Source organism: Silurus meridionalis, chromosome 5 (genome assembly GCF_014805685.1).
Source record: "Silurus meridionalis isolate SWU-2019-XX chromosome 5, ASM1480568v1, whole genome shotgun sequence".
Classification (NCBI taxonomy): domain Eukaryota; kingdom Metazoa; phylum Chordata; class Actinopteri; order Siluriformes; family Siluridae; genus Silurus; species Silurus meridionalis.
The window spans coordinates 12630191-12650941 of NC_060888.1; the positions used below are offsets into that span (position 1 = coordinate 12630191).

At 37.0% G+C, this 20751-nt stretch overlaps 1 protein-coding gene across 3 annotated transcripts in view; it reads right to left on the bottom strand.

The window, feature by feature from the left end:
- Window positions 1-20751, bottom strand: part of pcdh19 (protocadherin 19) — a 156144-nt gene that overhangs the window by 129292 nt on the left and 6101 nt on the right. The window lies entirely within an intron of this gene.

Sequence of the window (20751 nt, forward strand, 5' to 3'; positions counted from 1 at the left end):
TGTGAACCAAAATCATCGCAATTAAAAGAACCATAGACTTGTTGACTTGGACTTATATATTAATGCTAATTAGACTACAATGAGATTGAAGTATTTGTTATGTGGTGCATACAGTAGGATTATATACAGTAGGTACATGGTAGTGTATTAACTACGTATACCACTACGAAGACCACCTAACATCAATTGACTTTGGACATCACTTTGGCCATTTTAGTTGCAAAACACTCCTTTCCTCATTACTATATTTGCACAATGGACTTGCCACATGGCACATCATTCTTTATAATCTAGGTCAATGAACATTCACTAATCTGGGTCACGAACATCATGACTGAATTCTCTTAGGATGGCTAAAAGGAACATAATTTGATCTGTTGTCTTCTTTCTATTTATTTGCTCAAATTAAGAGATAAGGCTCACAGTTTATAGCTTGACAAAAATATCTAGTTACAAAGTTTCCATTTCTGTCACTTAAGCCAACTGTGGCCAATGGGGATTATTTACTTACTGGCTCATTTCAAGACTGTATTATTATTAAAAAATAATAAATAAATACTACTACTACTAATACTAATAATAAGTGAGTTTGGTCAAATTCCTTTATACCATGAAATACATGAGTGGTTGCAAGTGCAGTAAAAAAAAATGTTTAAGTCTTCAAAACAGTAAAAACTGTCAAAATCAAAATAAACGAATCAAAAGCACAAAAAATGTAGTCAGCAACCAGACAGTCATGCAATGTACAGACAAAATCCAAAGAGCAAATAGCGTGAAAAAACAGTGGCAAAAGACAGGTCAGGAATTAAATATCACTCATGAAACATAAAGGTTGGTGAGTCAAAGGAAAAAGTACTTAGTGTTACTTTATACAGTTTATGAATGGTAATCTTTTTCTTTTTGTGTTAATGTGTGCAATTGACCACATCTGTGCTCGAGCACCATATTTAGAGGCCACAATGGATGTTGAGAACTGGAATGCCCAACTGGCTGTAATCTGACAATTTACCTATAGTATACACCAGGGGTGTCAAACTCAAATTCACAGTGGGCCAAAATTAAAAACTGGGACGAAGTCACGGGCCAAACTCAATATTTATTGAAAAATGTACTGCAATTGTGCATGTTTTTTGTCTCTCCAGATCTGTAATGTTTAACCTTTTTTTATGGAAACAAAGTTTAGTTTTGCATAGACATTGAATCTCCAAAGTTTAATATTATAAACACATGAGAAATTTAATTTAAAATAAAACACACATCAGTGGTATTAGTTTCTTATGATGTGTCTCTCTCTCTCTCTCTCTCTCTATAGACTTTCTAATTCCTTTTTTCACAGGGCAACAACAAAACAACCACAAATAATAATAATTTCCTTCAATTAAAAAAGCAATCATTCAACCAGTAACAGTCCATGCCTTAGAGTAGAAAAAGTGCATAAAGACAACATTCATTCAAGCTCAGTTTTTACACTCTGATTTACTCTGATTGGTTGAAGACAGATTCCTGCATCTCTTCTTAGATGCAAGTGCATCATGTCTGGTTTTAGGCTCTGAGCTGAGGAAATCCTCAGGATTGAGTGAAGATGTTCATCAGTGGTGTTTTGTTCATCTTAATTAAAGAGAACAGTTGCTCACATAGATATGTGCTGGTGAACACAGAGAGCGTTTAAGCAGCTTGGACACGGAGTTGGAGCAGTGTGTCGGGGAGGAAACATGGAAACTGTGCAGCACACACAGAGTCGTACTTTGACTCGAGCGTGTCTCTACACTGGAGTTCAATCAGCTCCATTTGGAGGTTGGTTGATGCACTTTCCAAGTCAACCACAAACGGATTACTGAGCAGTTCAAATCTGCATTTCTGGGATTCAAAGTCGGTAAATCGGCGGGTAAATTCAGTGCTGAGTACACTGAGTTTTTCAGCGGCCTCGACTGATGCGTCCGCGCACTAACAAAGCATTCTGGGATTTGTAGTATTAGCGATGTATGTGCTATACACTGGCGGGCCAGCTCTAATACACACTTGATATGATCTCGTGGGCCAAAAATAATTACTCCTGAGTTTGACACCCCTGGTATACACTTTAAAGTATTATGTAAAGAAAGCATGTAAATTAAGCAGAAACTGCAATGTTGACAGAGCAGAGACCACAGAAAAAAACCCAGAGATAATTTGAAATAATAAAAAAGCTTAAGGAATTAATAAAATAATTTTTTTATTACCATTTTACTCTCTAGTTATTACATGTTTGCCAAGGGTCTACCTGCCTTGGGCATTTAAAGACTTTTTCTTTATCCCTAAATATTCCAAAATGTCTTACTGTGTGTCTTTATCGAACAGAATGTAGTATTTTATCTTGAGTGAATGCAGGTAAGGTCAATCAAACAGGCTTTAAAAAATGCATAAATACATACAAATTGTCTACAGCTGTTTTGAGTTCACCCTCTGAATAGTTTTCCATAGTCAATCGGCTTTCCATAACCTGTTTAGGGCAGGAGGGGGACCTGTTCATGTTTCATGACCTGTTCTTCTAATAGTCTACAGCTGTTATTTAAGTTGTTGAGTGTACCTTCTTATTAATTTGCCTTTCACTTCCCCTCTGTTTCCATTGTCACTGTAGTCAAAGTATTGTTTAATGTTTACCGCCAGTCTTTTGTTCTTTTTTTTTTTTCATGTTTCTTGATTTCCAAATTTTTATCTTGTTTTTGTTTATCTTTACATTCTTGGTTTGCCTTGTTTGTGTTATTTGTTGATGACATAACCTTTTACCATTCATGATTTTGGATTTTTATTCGGAACTGTCTGCCTTTCAATCATGTTTTTGAATCTGCATTTGAATCTGCATCCTGCACTCATATCACATGATAAAGATTATTGTTAAATCAAAACCAAACTATTCCATTCAAATGTTGGACCATTCCATTTAAATGTTGGACCACTTTTTGAGCAAACATAGTTTTTTTTTTTTTTACACTTTATATTAATGGAGAGGTTGCATGGGCCATGAGTGGTTGAACAAGGGTGTCAAGGCTGCTCTGCTCACATCCTCTGTTTATATAAAACTTTCTTTCGGCTTCTCCTGTTAGGGGTCGCCACAGCAGATCCTCCGCATGTTTGATTTCGCACATGTTTTTACGCTGCATGCCCTTCCTAACGCAACCCTCCCCAATTTATCCGGGCTTGGGACCGGCACTGAGAGTGGCTGGGGTTGGTTCCCTGAACGGGGATCGAACCCGGTCTGTTATATGGTAAAAAAAAATTAAATTAAAAATAAAGTAAAATAAAAGATTTAAAAATGCAAGAGATCTGAAAGAACTGTTGAATGCTTGTGAGACAAGGCTATGACAAGGCTATGAGAAACAAATAAAGTGAGAGAATATAATTTAAAGAATAATTCTTGGTTTCCCTCAGGAATGCTTCCACACTTTTTTCACATTAAGTGCTACTTGAAAAAGTGCAAAAAATCCACCAAGTAGAACAGCTGGAGGTCTTCAAGATTAAATTACAGTGGGTACGGAAAGTATTCAGACCCCTTAAATTTTAAATTTTTTGTTATATTGCAGCCATTTGCTAAAATCATTTAAGTTAATTTCTTTTCCTTATTAATGTACACATAGCACCCCATATTAACAGAAAAACACAGAATTGTTGACATTCTTGCAGATTTATTAAAAAAGAAAAACTGAAATATGACATGGTCCTAAGTATTCAGACCCTTTGCTGTGACACTCATATATTTAACTCAGGTGCTATCCATTTCTTCTGATCATCCTTGAGATGGTTCTACACCTTTATTTGAGTCCAGAAATGTTTGATTTTACTGATTGGACTTGATTAGGAAAGCCACACACCTGTCTATATAAGACAGATTACAGATCACAATGCATGTCAGAGCAAATGAGAATCCGATGAGACCAAGATAGAACTTTTTGGCCTTAATTTGGCCTTTGGCCTCAGTATGTGTGGAGAAAACCAGGCACTGCTCATCACCTGTCCAATACAGTCCCAACAGTGAAGCATAGTGGTGGCAGCATCATGCTGTGGGGGTGTTTTTCAGCTGCAGGGACAGGACGACTGGTTGCAATCGAGGGAAAGATGAATGCGGCCAAGTACAGGGATATCCTGGACGAAAACCTTTTCCAGAGTGCTCTGGACCTCAGACTGGGCCGAAGGTTTACCTTCCAACAAGACAATGACCCTAAGCACACAGCTAAAATAACGAAGGAGTGGCTTCACAACAACTCTGTTCTTGAATGGCCCAGCCAGAGCGCCTGACTTAAACCCAATTGAGCATCTCTGGAGAGACCTAAAAATGACTGTCCACCAACGTTTACCATCCAACCTGACAGAACCAGAGAGAATCTGCAAGGAGGAATGGCAGAAGATCCCATATCCAGGTGTGAGAAACTTGTTGCATCTTTCCGAAAAAGACTCATGGCTGTATTAGATCGAAAGGGTGCTTGTACTAAATACTGAGCAAAGGGTCTGAATACTTAGGACCATGTGATATTTTAGTTTTTCTTTTTCAATAAATCTGCAAAAATGTCAACAATTCTGTGTTTTTCTGTCAATATGGGGTGCTATGTGTACATTAGTGAGGAAAAGAAATGAACTTAAAAATGATTTTAGCAAATGGATGCAATATAACAAAGAGTGAAAAATTTAAGGGGGTCTGAATACCTTCCGTACCCACTGTATATTGGTGTAAGGCAATATAGATTAGAGGGAAAACAAAGCAGATTTTCATTTTAAATTATTATTATTTTGGGATAATATGTAAATTTTAAAAAGAATGAAATTATTTGCGTATCTTATAAACCCATGTTTTATTTACAATAGAACATAGAAAACTGGGGAAACTCACAATTTTAAGGAAAAAATAAGGTAATTTTAAATGTACTGGGTTGAAAAAAGAAAGTTAAACAAATGTCAACAAAGGGCTGGAAAAGTAAGTGTTAGATGAAAAATTAAACAGCTGGAGGAACAATTTGCAACTACAGGTAGTTGTCGACTTACGGCCTATGCAACTTACGACCACAATCGCTAGCCGCGGCGTACAACAGTGCGTACCAGCTTCCGGCATCATTTCACAGTACTGTACATATAGCCTACTCTACTTACGACCAAATCGTGTTACGACCGGTCTGTCGGTCCCAATCATGTTCGTAAGTCAACGACTACCTGTAACTAGGATAAGTGGCAACACATCAGTAACATGATTGGTTAAAAAAGTCCCTCAGAAGTAAATATGGCCGAGGTTTACCAATCTATGAATAACTATACCTAAAAATTGTTAAACAATTTCAAAATAATGTTCCTCAACATAAAAGTGTGAAGATTTATCCCATCATCTATAGTACATAGCATCACTGTGAACAAGAAACAAGGGTGAAATTCTTTAACTTGTAAAAACAGATTCTGGAATGATTCTGGAATAAAAATCACTGCATTGGCTTGGAAACACCTCCAGAAATATGTCATGCAAAGAAGAAACTGTATGTGAATATGATAAAAAAAAAAAATGCTACTGTCTTCTCTGGGCCAAAGCTCACTTAAAATGGATTGAGGCAAAGACAAACATTCAAATTTTGAAATTAAAAATTATTTTTGGAAACCATAGACATTGCGTTCTCCAGACTAAAGGGACCATCTCAGTTCTTATCAGGGCTCAAGTCAAAAGCTATTCTGACTATAATAGCTGTATGGTGAGTTATTTTCAGAGGACAGTAAATCTACAGTACACTGCAATACAAGCTGCTAAAACATATCGAAGTTTAATTTTTATAGTATTGAGAGAAATGTGAGGCTGAAATACTTTTGTAATATACTGTATATGTGTTTATATATATATATATATATATATATATATATATATATATATATATATATATATATATATATATACTGTATATATATTACACACTGTATTAAGGCTTTCAAGCGCTAAAAATTTTTAATCGTGATTAATCTCATTAGTTAACTTGTGATAAAATATTTAAATCGATTGGCAGCCCTAAACATGGCCTATATTATGTCTACTCATAAAAAAAAAAAAAAAAAAATTGCGCTGTGATAGGACTGCTACATTACTCTTGGAAGTCTTTAATATAGAACACATTAACAGCTTATCTTAAAAACATGTTTGCATTAAAACAATAAGTCACAGAGATATTTATCGGTACAGAGCCCAACCCCTGATGGCATCAACTTGGCAAGCTCTATATTGCAATGTAAAATAACCGTACATGATCATGCTCTAGCACTTTTTTTGGCACATTTGAGCTTTTGTTAACTAGTAAGCACTCTTCTAATTTAATAGCATGTTGTGTATCTGTTACAACACCATTTGAAGCAGGGCAATAATCAGTGGTAGACAAATGCAACATTGTTAAATCATTTCCATCTAGCAGAATTCATTCAACCTGCATAACAAAGTGCTCTCTCTCACTCTTACACACAAAATCTTTTCTTCTCTCTGTCTTTTTTCTCAGTGCATCTATTAAGTAAAGTGGGAATGCATGCAGAGTTCTCTGGCATTCGGTCAGTTCTTTTGCTTCTTTTCTTTACTTAAAATAAATAGTTTTACATGTTTACAGTTATAAGCAGTGTTAGGCAACATTACTTTTAAAAGTAATGCATTACAATATTGAGTTACTCCCCAAAAAAGTAACAAATTACGTTACTTAGTTACTTTTTATGGAAAGTAATGCGTTATATTACTTTTGCGTTATTTGTATCTCTTTCACGCCTTACAGGTGTAACAGGTGTAATAAAGATAATTGCCATTAAGAAATAAGTTATATTAGGGCAAAAGACATTTCTTAAACATTTAAAATGCTTAATAACTTCTTAGAGAACAATAAGATAATCGACTTAATTTTGTCGGCTAAATAAAGTAACGCGCTACCTAACTCGTTACTCCAGAAAAGTAATATTATTACGTAACGCACGTTACTTGTTACACGTTACCCCCAACACTGGTTATAAGTGAAACACACTTCCTCTAAACAGGTTAGAGTGGGTAAGAGTGAGCACCTTAACTTATTGACCCTTTATGTCAATTTTGGCCCAATTTCATTTTGCCTAGCAGTGTACATTACATCCTGAAAGTATTCGGACCCTATTTAATTTTTCCAATCTTGCTAAGTTGCAGCCTATAATTGCTCCAATTGCAAATTTCATAAACCCATAGTTTACTTACAATAGAACATAGAAAACATTAAATGTCTAAACTGAGGAAATGTACTATTTTAATTTTGAATATAATGGCTTCAACATATCTAAAAAAACTTTGGACAGGGCAACAAAAGTCTGGAAAAAGGTGTTTTTAAAATTAAACAGTTAGAGCAATATTTTGCAACTAATTAAAACAATTGATTTATCTTAGAGAGGCAGAGTCTCTTAGAAGTAAAGATGGGCAAAGCTTCACAAATTGGTAAAATACAAATTGTGAAACAATTTCAGAATAATGTTCCTCAATATAAAATTGCAAAACAGTTGAATATCTCATAATTTACAAAACATTATACCATCAAAAGCTTCAAATAATCTCTGTGCATAAGGGACAAAGGCGAAAATCATTATTGGATACCCATGATCTTCAGGCTCTCAGGTGGCACTGCATTTTGTAATGGAAATCACTACATGGGCTCATTAACAACTCAAGAAATCATTGTATGTAAACACAGTGTGCCATATCATTCACAAATGCAGGTTAAATCTATTAAATTTAAAGAAGAAGGATTGCATGAATATAATCCAGAAACTCAGTCATCCTTTCTGGGCCAAATTTCATTTAAAAAAATATTCAGACTCTGTTCAAAAAGCCACATATCTGATGGTATGGGAGTGCATTAGTGCCCGTAGAATAGGCAGGTTGCATATTTAGAAAAGGCTTCCTCAATGCTGAATAATGTATACAGGTTTTAGAGCAACAAATGCTTCAATCTAGAAAACATCAGGGAAGGCCTTGCTTATTTGAGCAAAACAAAGCTAACTGCACACTGCATCTTTTACAATAGCAGGACTTTGTAATAGGATAGTCTGGGTGCTGAACTGGTCTTTCCGCAGTTTAGACCTCCATTTGAAAACATTTGCCACATCATGAAATGAAGGACACAGAGAACTGTTGAGCAGCTAGAATCCTGTATCAGACAGATATGGAACAACATAGTTCCTCTCCCAGAACTTTAGCAATTGTCTCCTTTAAATGTTTAAATGTTGTTGAAATGTAAGGTTTTTATTTTAATTTTGAATAGAATATGGATTTATGAGATTTGCTAATTATTGTATTCTCTTTTTATATTTTACATGTGATATTATAGGGTTTTCTAGAATTATCTTTTCAATTTGTATTTAATAATAAAAAAATATTTGGATAATTGTAGTATCAGGCTGCAAAATATAATTAAAAAAAGTGACAGGTGTCTGAATACTTTCCAAATGCACCTGTATATTAAACATATATTTAAACAAATGACTGTTTACAGGGAACATATTTTTTACCTATGATATACCTTAATACAAGTGCATGTTGAGCACCTAAACCACACAAAACATCTGTCATGGTTGTATAAGGGATTTCTGTTTAGCATGAAGCAGAACTCTAGAATCTGGTAGAGGAATACATTGAATAAAATTTGAAAAAGCCATAAACAATAACAAGAAAAGTAACAGAGCTTGTAAAGGACAGTAAGTATAAAAATAGAAGCATTAGGAGCAGGCAATTACACTCAGCCTTCAGATAAGAGTCAATGTTCTTGTGTAGTCCATAATTCTTAGGACTGGTATCTCTATGTTGTTTCTTGTCCTTTTTCTTATCAAACTCTTCATTTCTATGACAGGCTCCATTCCTGTCAGCTGAACACAAAACTCTCAGGCTATCTTGGGTACAGACTCACCCAAACTGGACAGGTAAAGACTGGAATAAGACCAAGTGAGTTTTTTTATTTATTTTTATTCTTTTTTAGCTGAGCCTAACAACATGGCATTCCCATCCACAGAACCTTGGCTCATTCATTTTTTTCCCTACTATGTTGTAGGAAATATGTTAATTTCTAATAGTTAAGCATTTTATTAAATACTCTGCCCAAGCCTTTTTGTACCAATATCCATGCCAAATCTGTTATACACAGTGCACTTTTTCTAAATTCTGATGTCTGATGTTGATTTAACTGAAGCTCTTGGCCTGTATCTACATGATTCCTTCCATTACTTTGATCTATAATTTCCCTATTACACTACATGAATGTACATCAATGTTTATGTTTGAAAAGTTCTCAGTCAGTGTTTATGTAGAATTTTTGTCAAATCTTGCCAAAGGTATCAATACTGTACATTGAGTATTAAAAGAGCTGATAATCCATATCAAAATCTTGACAAAGGTAGCCAAAAGACTGAATTAGATAATCTAATGCGCTTAATGTCAATAAACATCTTTCTTAAAAATTTGACACTTTTATTTTAAACTGAGCACAGCAACAAGACAAGGTAACTATACTGCATCAGCAAGGGCTCTCCCAGGCAAATATTTCAAAACAGATAGGTGTTTCAAGATGTGCAATTCAAGTGCTTTTCATGTGTTATTCATTTTTAGACACAAAGCACAAAGAAATTTACAATGACCACTGCCATTTGCAAGGAATCTTAATTAAGCAAATGAAAGACATATCAGGCTTACTTTCCTTCAACACTGGAAGAAACAACTGGCATAAACCCAGTAGGACCCAGGCACTGTACATCCATATACTGTGAGTAGAGGTTTAACCAAAAGTGGTCTTAATAAAAGAATTGTGGCCAAAAAGCCATACCTCCGACATGGAAACAAAGCTTTGACACCCAACTATGCACTATGACTATGCATAACTATGCAAAAACATAAAAACTGTGGTTCAGAAAAATGTTTGGCAGTGCTCTGCACTAATGGGTCAAAATGTTAAATATTGGCCGTAGCAGGAGGCAAGGTGTTTGCTGAATGGCTGAAAGCTGTACAATAATGAGTGTCTGTAGGTAACAGTGAAGCATGGTGGAGGTTCCTTGCAAGTTTGGGGTTACAGGTCTGCTAATAGAGATGGAAATTTGGTGAGGGTTAATGGTGTCCTTAATGGAAATGAAATGAAATACAGGCTAATATTTATTAATCATGCAATACCATCAGGAAGATGTCTGATTGCCCCCGAATTTATTTTGCAACAGGACAAGAAAAGCAAAAATACAGTCAATGTCATTAAGAACTATATTTGGTGTAGAGAAGATCAAGGAGTCCTGAAGTGTTGGTCTTGCCCCCACAAAGCTCTGATCTCAACATCGAGTCTGCCTGCGATTACATGAAGAAACAGAAGGATTTAAGGAGGCCTACATCTACAGAAGATCTGTGGTTAGTACCCCAAAATGTTTGGAAGAACCTAGCTATTGTGAGGTTCTGGGTTAAAAAAAACGAATTTACCTAGAAGAATTCATGCTGTTTTGCAGGCAAAACGTGGTCACACCAAATATTGATTTCATTTCGATTTTTCTTTTGTTATGTTACTTTCCTTTTTGTTAATTGATAGAGAAAAAAAATTACATTATATATATATATATATATATATATATATATATATATATATATATATATATATATTTATATAAATATATTTATTTATATTTTTGCACGTCATAAGTAGTTGCTCCTAGCCCCATATGAGACTTATGTTAATAAAACTTACCAAAATTATACAACACAAAAGCACAATTTTTAAAAATGTATTTATTTAATGTACTTGTATACTGGTTATCTCACACGGTGATGTTTATTCTCGTTTTGGATACATTCAAACTAAAGCTATCAATAAAACCTAAAGCTAAATAAATATAATACATGTAAAATCCCACCTTTGTAAAATATTCGTTGCCTATTAAAGAATGTACACAATAAGCTACCTTTACATTTGTAAGTATTCTATAATAACAATCAATGTTTTAGATTTAACCATATAACTGATTTAAATGTAAGACACAATTTCTTGTATTTTCGATGCTATGTGAGCAGCCTTGCTGATTTGATGCCACACCATAAACAGAGAAGGAACTCTAATTTAAAAATACCATAAACTAATTTCACAGTTGTGGTGGCATTTTCTATTATGAAAGCCAAGGCAAACATTTACACGTTTAAAAAAAGGGGATTTACAAATAGTGCAAACAACCAGTGTTTTATTTCCTTTCTTTAAATATGATTTATTTAAAATTATTTCTATTACCTTAATTTCCGGACTATTAAGCGCACCCAAATATAAGCCGCACCCAATGAATTTGACAAAGATTTTTATTTGTTTATTTTATTTATCTGTCTATAAGCCGTCTGTCTACACTGAAACTAATGAACTTTACACAGGCTTTACCGAAAGACAGTGCCTGTTACAAGGGGTAACGGGTGAAATATGTTGTCGCTCCTTTAAGAGCAGAGCGGCATTTTGGGAATAGACTGCTGCCGCATTTTTCCGGTATTACTGCATGTGTGCAAGGCCAAGGAATATGTCCTTATTATTTTCTGATGCTCATTTCTAAGTTTCTTTGACTAACCCGTATCGCTGTTGCCAAGAATTATTAAAAAAACATGAGTTTTGGAAACCTGTCTGTGCTTATATGATTTCTGTGGCAACTGGAGTTAGTGAGCTATCCCATGACCCAGACTCAACGCGTTACAACGGCTTGTATCTAAACAGTAGCCGACCAAGAAAGTCATTGTTCACTGTCTTCCTCCTTCCTTTTACAACAATTTCTCTCTCGTTTTTTTTGGCTTGAAGTTTGTGAAACCGAGAAAAACCCAGGATAATAATCCATAAGCCGCTTCATTGTTTAAGCCGCGGGGTTTGAAGCGTGGGGGAAAAGTAGCGGCTTAAAGTCCGGAAGATATGGTATATAATTTCCTATACAATCTGCATGTTTAGCACAATAAATAACAATGAAAAAAATAAATGTAAGAATATTTTTATTGTTTTAAGTAAGAACAAACAATAGCAACTGAGATTTTGCAACATTTCTCTTGCAATATCAATCAGGCAAACAAAGAAAATGCTGCCCAAATATATTGCTATTGTTTGAAGTAAACGTGTAAAAGTTTGCCAATCTATCATGGTGTGAATGGAAAGAGAAATGGTGTAGGGGTGATTCTGAGGGAAGAGTACAGTAAGAGTGTAGATTCTGCAGTGAATTAGATGAAGTGGTAGATGGTGTACCTAGGAAAGAACGATTGGTGATTGGGGCAGACTTTAATGGGCATGTTGGTGAAGGGAACAGAGGTGATGAGGAGGTGATGGGTAGGTATGGCCTTAAAGAGAGGAATGTGGAAGGGCAGTTGCTGGTAGATTTTGCTAAAAGGATGGAAATGGCAGTGGTGAACACATTTTAAGAATAAGGAGGATCATAGGGTGACGTATAAGAGTGGAGGAAGGTGCACACAGGTGGACTATGTTCTATGCAGGAGATGCAACCTGAAGGAGATTGGAGACTGTAAGGTGTTGGCAGGGGACAGTGTAGCTAGACAGCATCAGATGGTGGTCTGTAGGATGGTTTTGGAGGCGAAGAAGAAGAGAAGGAGAGTGAGGACTGAAAGAAGAATAAGATGGTGGAAACTGAAGGAGGAAGAGTGTAGTGTGAGGTTCAGGGAAGAGGTCAGACAGGGGCTCGGTGGTGGTGAAGAGGTGTTGGGTGATTGGAATACTACTGCAGGAGTGATGAGGGAGGCAGCTAGAAAAGTACTTGGTGTGACATCTGGAAATAGAAAGGAAGACAAGGAGACGTGGTGGTGGAATGAGGAAGTGCAGAAGAGCATATGGAGAAAGAGGTTGGCAAAACAGAAGTGGGATAGACAGAGTGATGAGAAAAGTAGGCAGGAGTACAAGGAGAGCAGGTAAAGAGGGATGTGGCGAAAGCCAAGGAAAAGGCATATGAGGAGCTGTATGAGGTTGGACACTAAGGAAGGAGAAAAGGATTTATACCGATTGGCCAGGCAGAGGGAGCGAACTGGGAAGGATGTGCTGCAAGTTAGAGCAATAAAGGATGGAGAGGGAAATGTGTTGACTGGTGAGGAGAGTGTGTTGAGAAGGTGGAGGGAGCATTTTGAGCAGCTGATGAATGAGGAAAATCAGAGAGAGAAGGTTGGATGATGTGGAGTTGGTGAAGCAGGATGTAGATAGGATTAGTAAGGAGGAAGTGAGAGCAGCGATTAAGAGGATGAAGAGTGGAAAGTCGGTTGGACCAGATGACATACCTGTAGAAGCATGGAGATGTTTAGGAGAGATGGCAGTGGAGTTTGTTAACCAGATTGTTTAACAAGATTCTGGAAGGTGGGAGGATGCCTGAGGCATGAGAAGGAGTGTGCTGGTACCGATCTTTAAGCATAAGGGAGATGTGCAGACCTGCAGTAACTACGGGAGAATTAAGTTGATCAGTCACATCATGAAGTTATGGGAAAGAGTAGTGGAAGCCAGGCTGAGAGAAGAGGTGACCATCTGTGAGCAACAGTATGGTTTCATGCCGAGTAAGAGCACCACAGATGCCTTATTTGGTTTGAGGATGTTGATGGAGAAGTATAGAGAAGGACAGAAGGAATTGCATTGTGTATTTGTGGATTTAGAGAAAGCGTACGACAGGGTGCCGAGAGAGTAGCTGTGGTACTGTATGAGGAAGTCAGGTGTGTCAGAGAAGTATGTGAGGGTGGTGCAGGACATGTATGAGGTCAGTGTGACAGCAGTGAAGTGTGCAGTACAAAGGACAGACTGGTTCAGGGTGAGGGTTGGACTACATCAAGGATTGGCCCTGAGCCCTTTTCTGTTTGCAGTGGTGATGGACAGGTTGACGGACAAGGTCAGACAGGAGTCTCCCTGGACTATGATGTTTGCGGCTGGTATTGTGATTTGTGGTGAGAGTAGTGAGCAGGTTGAGAAGAGCCTGGAGAGGTGGAGATATGCGCTGGAGAGAAGGGGAATGAAAGTCAGTAGGAGTAAGACAGAGTACATGTGTGTGAATGAGAGGGAGGGCAGTGGAGTGGTGCAGTTGCAGGGAGAAGAGGTGGAGAAGGTGGAGGAGTTCAGGTACCTGGGGTCAACAGTGCAAAGTAATGGAGAGTGTGTTAGAGAAGTAAAGAAAAGAGTGCAGGCAGGGTGGAGTGGGTGGAGAAGAGTGACAGGAGTGATTTGTGATAGTAGGATATCTGCAAGAATGAAAGGGAAAGTTTATAAGACTGTGGTGAGTCCTACGATGTTGTATGGATTAGAGACAGTGGCATTGAGTATAAGACAGAAGGTGGAGCTGGAGGTAGCAGAGCTGAAGATGTTACAGTTTTCGTTGGGAGTGACGAGGATGGACTAGATTAGATATGAGTTTATTAGAGCGCATGTAAGATGTTTTGGTGACAAGGTGAGGGAGGCGAGATTGAGATGGTTTGGACATGTGCAGAGGAGGGACGTGAATCATATTGGTAGAAGAATGCTGAGGATGGAGCCACCAGGTAGGAGGAAAAGAGGAAGGCCAAGGAGGATGTTCATGGATGTGGTGAGGGAAGACATGCGGGTAGTTGGTGTGAAAGAGGCAGATGTAGAGGACAGGGTGGTATGGAGACGGATGATCCGCTGTGGCGACCCCTAATGGGAGCAGCCGAAAGAAGTAGTAGTAGTAGTGTTGGGGGATTCTAAAGAATTTTTCCACACATGCTGTGCTGTCCAAAAACATTTTGTGTTAGATGAACAAACAGTGCAACAATACATTGACTATGTTTGATATTGTTATTGTTCTGCTAAATAAAGTACATTTAAAAACAATGAACCATAATTGTCCCACATTTTACGTTTAATAAAGAAATTTTAATACATATTAAATGATCATCAGCAAGTGTGACCACCTTTATAAAAGCCCAATGTTAAGTGCAATTATAAAAAGACTAAACAAGTATAGTTTGTTTGGAAGGGTTCCCAGGAAAAATCTTCTTTTCTCTAAAAAGAACATGGGAGCATGGCATAGGTTTGCAAAGTTGCATTTGAACAAACAATAAACGTCTGGAAAAATGTCCTTTGGATCTCCCTTTTAACCTGTTAGCCTTTGCCACAGCTTTTGGGACTCAAAGCTGAAAATGGATTTTCATGACAAATGAGATTCCTACAAACATTTATCTGAGACTATGTCTGAATCTTTTCCTTCCTCCCCCTGTTTGAGAGCCACCTGCTAAATTCAGGTGGCCATTCATACTCTATTCATACAGTCTGCATATTAATAAATGGCTGACTATTAAAGGCTATTGTTATACGTTTGGCTATTTATATTGATTTGGCATTCATATTGATGCCAGGTAGCCAGACAAGCTATTGTTTTACAGTCATGGCCATTCATATTGATGTCCGGCCATTTCAATCCCAACGATACATACACACACACACACACACACACACACACACACACACACACACACACACACAAACACTCTCACACACACTTACTTTTCAAGCATTTCTCCTATAAAAACAAATGGTCAATAAAACATATAACATAGTATAAAACTGTAAAGGGAGATATATCCTGAAACACTTAAATTAGCACTTTCCAAGTTTGTAGAATTCAAGAGTTATATTTATATTAAGTTTGTGATCTGGCATACCAGTGTAGATTTATTCATTACTAGAGACTCAAAACACTTTTGTATGTCGCTCTGGATAAGGGCCTCTGCTAAATGCCGCAAATGTATATGTAAATGTAAATATATTTTAACTTACAGATGAATAATAGGCTCCAGAACAGCCCCGCTTTTGGCAATAATCAAATACTGAATATCAGCACAAAAACCATGCCAACTGTCAAGCATGGTGATGCAGAGGTGATTAACTGGGCTTGTTTTACAGCCACAAGTCTTAGGCAACTTTCAGTCATTGAGTTGGCCATGAACTCTTATATACCAAAGTATCCCATAAGTCAAATGTGAGACAAGCTGTCTGACAGACTGGGTCCTGCAACAGGACAATGATTCACATCAGAAAATCTACAACAGATTGGCTAAAGCGTGTGGTGCAAGAAATACATGCAAACCTCAAAGATCTGAAATCAGAAAATGCACTGGCTAGACACACCAAGAGGTGTTCTTGATCGGTCTTGTCATAAAATCCCAGGTACAAATGCAGGTAAAAAAAAAAAGGGACCAAGAACTGTCTTGAGAACATCACTAATTCAGGCTTGTAGTCAAGGGATGTTTGTCAATATTAGATTAAGTACAATGCATTTTGTCGTCTGCAGGTGTACCAGCAGTTTTAATGAAGTGGCCAAGAAAAGAAAATCTCAAAATACCCAGATGTTGGATATTACACACACTTTTATTTTGCTCCTTTTTATTATGAGAACCACACAATCTTAAATTAGAGATCACCTCACACAATCAGCAGCATTAATTTTCTTTTTAATATATCAATAAGCTAAGATAGATAGAGGTACTGTAATACTGCTTCCCAGTTGCTTTTATTGGTTGAAAAATAAATAAATATGCTAACACGTTTGCATATACAATGCTCCATAATTACTTGTCAAGTTGGTGACCAGAAAAAACATTGCATGTCTCTGCACACAACAATGAACAAGGTTCCAGCAATTCCAAATGGTAAACAGCATTTAAAATTTATGACAAGATATACTTAAAAAAAAACTGAACATGCAACTCCAGAAACCGTCACAGTAAATGTTGGTCCGGGAGCTGATTTATATATTATATACAGTGGTGTGGAAATGTGTTTGTCACACTTTAATGTTTCAGATCATCAAATTCATTTAAATATTAGTAAAAGATAACACAAGTGAACACAACATGCAGTTTTTAAAGGAATGTTTTTATTATTAAGGGAAATCAAAATCCAAAATTACATTGCCCTGTGTGAAAAAGTGTTTGCCCCCTGTTAAAACTGTGGTTTATCACACCTGAATTCAATTTCTCTAGCCACCCCCAGGCCTGATTACTGCCACATCTGTTCGCCAAAGTGAAGTAGACCAAAAGATCCTCAAAAACTAGACATCATCCCGAGATCCAAAGGAATTCAGAAACAAATGAGAAAGAAAGTAATTGAGAGCTATCAAAAGGTTATAAAGAAATTTCTAAAGCTTTGGGACTTTTGGGCCATTATTATTTACAAAATTCCAAACATATGGAACAGTGGAAAACTTCCCAAAAGAAGATTACCACAAGAGCACAGTGACAACTCATCCAAAAGGTCACAAAAGACCCCACAACAACATCCAAAGAACTGCAGGCCTAAATTGAAGATTTTTATTTTGAACATAAATACGCCGCACCTGTCTATAAGCCGCAGGTGTCTACATTGAAACTAATGAACTTTACACAGGCTTTAACGAAAGACAGTACAGTGGAACCCCGTTGTACGAGCAACCTAGCAAACGGAGATACGAGCAACCTTGCTCGCAAAATTTTACCGTTTCACGAGCAAATTTCGAAGGCACAAGCAAACTCACGCTGCCGGTTCCCCGTTTTCGGCGGAGGGTCGCATCAGTCGCTTAGTTGATGACGTATCACTCGGTCGCTGTCGTTGTTCAGTGCAGCAAAAACTTAACTGTGGCAGCGGGGACGTGGCCGAGCGGCAGTTTGTGAATGGAGGGCGGGTCCGGGAGCAGATAGGCAGGGGATTGCCTCACCTGAAGTTAATGTGACCTAATGATTGTTCTCTCTTTTCAAGTGATCGGAGGGTGCATTTAAGGAGGAGACTGTGTGTGTGTGCGTGTGCGTGCGCGCGCCTGAGAGCGCCTGAGACGTGCTGCGTGGGGCACTAAGCAGACTGACACAAAAAAAACAAATAAAAGTGGATGTGAAGCCTTTGCATCTGACCTGTTGTGGCGTTCCTTATTCCCGTATTCATACGCTCTCCCACAGTAACTTTTTTTAGTTTTATATTTTTATTTCACTAGAAATCTTGAAAAATGTCTCCCAAGAAAATCAGTGATGGTGCTGTGAAAATGAAAGTAAATAGAATTACATGGAAACCGAGGAGGTTATGAGCGTTTTGTGCGTCTCACACTCGCAATCAACCACTATCACGAGTAAGTGTTAAATTATGTTTATATTACGGTCATTTGCTGTGTATTTGTTTTTAAAAATAGGCTACAATTACTTTTTAAGTGCAGAAATAAGCGATCGGATGAGATCTCGGAACGGATTAAATCACTTTTACATTCATTCCTATGGGGAAAATCAGTTCGAACATACGAGCAAATGGACACACGAGCAATTTTCAAGAACGAATTATGCTAGTACAACGGGGTTCCACTGTATCTGTTACACGGCTTGTATCTAAACAGTAGCCTACCAAGAAATGTATTGTTCACTGTCTTCCTCCTTCCTTTCACAACAATTTCTCTCGGGAGTTTATCATTTGGCATCGTCGTGCGTTTAAAAATCACCATCGGTGAATCTTTTCTCCCAATGCTGTGCAGCTCAGAACACAGGTGAAGTGCATTTTTTCATGCCAGGTTGTTATCAGCATGACGAATGATTCGCCTTTCCTGTTGACAGTCTGAGTGAGCGGCAGGTCAAACGTCAGAGGAAGATCATCCATATTTAGGATTCACCTGAACCCGTTCTGCAATTTCATTGGTCTAATGTTATGGGTGCCTTGAGCAGGTCTGCCAGGTTTCCCATGTATAATATTAATGTTTTGCAGATGTATATTGTAAATAAGGAATGCACACCACTTTTAATTTGCTTCCCACATAAAGACAGACAAAAACTTATTATTTTACCTTTGCTCAGAGATGGGAAGTAACAAAGTACAAATACTTTGTTACTGTACTTATGTAGTAAGTATTAGTACTTCACTATTTATTTTTTTGGACAACTTATTACTTTCACTTATTACATTTTTCTTACATTTTCAAACCAGTCTTGTTAATTTAGTTTTTATCTACATCGTTTTCAGCCCATCAACCTATTTCCTGTCATTGTGCCGCCTTTTCAACCTACCCCTGGTTATTTCCTGGCCATCACGCACCACAGATTTGGGCTAGTCAGTACTTCAACTTTTACCAGAGTCTTTTAAAACATTAGTATCTGTACTTTTACTTGAGAGGAGAATGTGTGTACTTTTGCCATCTCTGCCTTTGCTCATGGGCAGTTGCAGTTTAGGGTAGAAAATGTGCTTAAAACTTGACAAAACTCCCCACAAGCACAAACTGTTCTTTAACACAAGGTCAAATGTAAAAACTTTTTTAGTTTTGTCCAGAGAAATCCCAATCCTTGAAGCTGGCAAGCAAAAAATATAAACAATAATAATAATAAATATAGTAATAAAAGCTAGAGCTGCAACTAATAATTATTTTGATAACTGGTTAATCGGATGATTACTATATTAATTGGTTAAAAAAAACTAACATTTTAATTAGATGTTTTGCTTATTATAACTATATAAAACTATTATGTATAAAAGTGTCCTTTAAAAAACGCAGAAGCGACATACTGAGTTTATCTATCTTTATTTTTGACATTTTATAAAGCTTATAATGGCTGCTTGTTAAGGAGTGCATGGGGGGATTACTTCTTGAACAGATTCACTCATGCTGGGTTGTTTCTTCTGTAAAAAGAAAGAAAAAAACCCAGCATTTGAGTATGCAATGTGAAGTAGTTTGTGCAAATCAACATTCTTTTTAATGATAATTGCAGATGACAAGTTGACAACCATGCTTAAACTAAAAAATATAAAATATTATACAACATTGCTTTAACAATTTTTGTCAGACAATTTGTTCAGTTCTGATTATATAAGCATCTACAATATATAATTAATTAAATGTTATATTATAATTAAATGATATGCATAAATTAAATATGCATACACTGAAAAGCATTTGAACATATAGTAAAGCAGCAGTAAATCACGTTTGGAAACAGATAAGTTAACTGTTGTAGTAGACAAATGCTATACAAAGAGAATGGAACAGAGAAACGCAGCAAGCTAACATGCTTGATTTTTAAAAAGGAGATATGGTGTATAAATGCATAAGCATTAGCTGAAAACCAAAGAAGTGAATTCAAATGTAATCGTTTACTGCTGCTTTTATTTGCTGCTTTTAGATTTAGTGTTTGCTTGCACCGTTTTAATTTAATCCATCACTATGTTGCGAGGGAGGTGATTGTGCAGCTTGATGCTCAAGAGTCATGACAGAACAGATCTAGTGCGACTGTCCTGAAGTTAGCAAACAAACAGTTTACACAACAACACAATTCAACTATGCTATTTTCATAGGATGAGGATATACAGTTTTTGCTTACCGTGCTGTTTCGCCTTCATCCATGACACCAATGTGCTTTCTTTATATGTGCTCGTGCATCACTGTAGTACTTTCATGCCACACAAGCTCAGCTTTGCATATCTTGCAGGTTACAGTGTTCTTTGTTGCGTTAAATATAAAATGCTCCTATGCCTTGGATGACTTTAGATGCACACTTTTCTGGCTGGTTGACCTGTACTCGCCGCCATTTTGCAAACGGCCGTGTTATTTTGCCGTCATGCTTACCTATAACTTGAGCAGCCCAACTAATCGATAATGGCATTTGTTGACAACAAATTTCATTATTGATTATTATGGATTTTATTGAATAGTTGTTGCAGCCCTAATAAGAACAACACTCCACATATTCTTCTTATATGAGTTCATAAAAACAAAAAACTCCCCTGGAACTGATCCTTAAATGCTTTGCCCACATGTGTTTCACTAACACAGAAAACTTATTCCTCT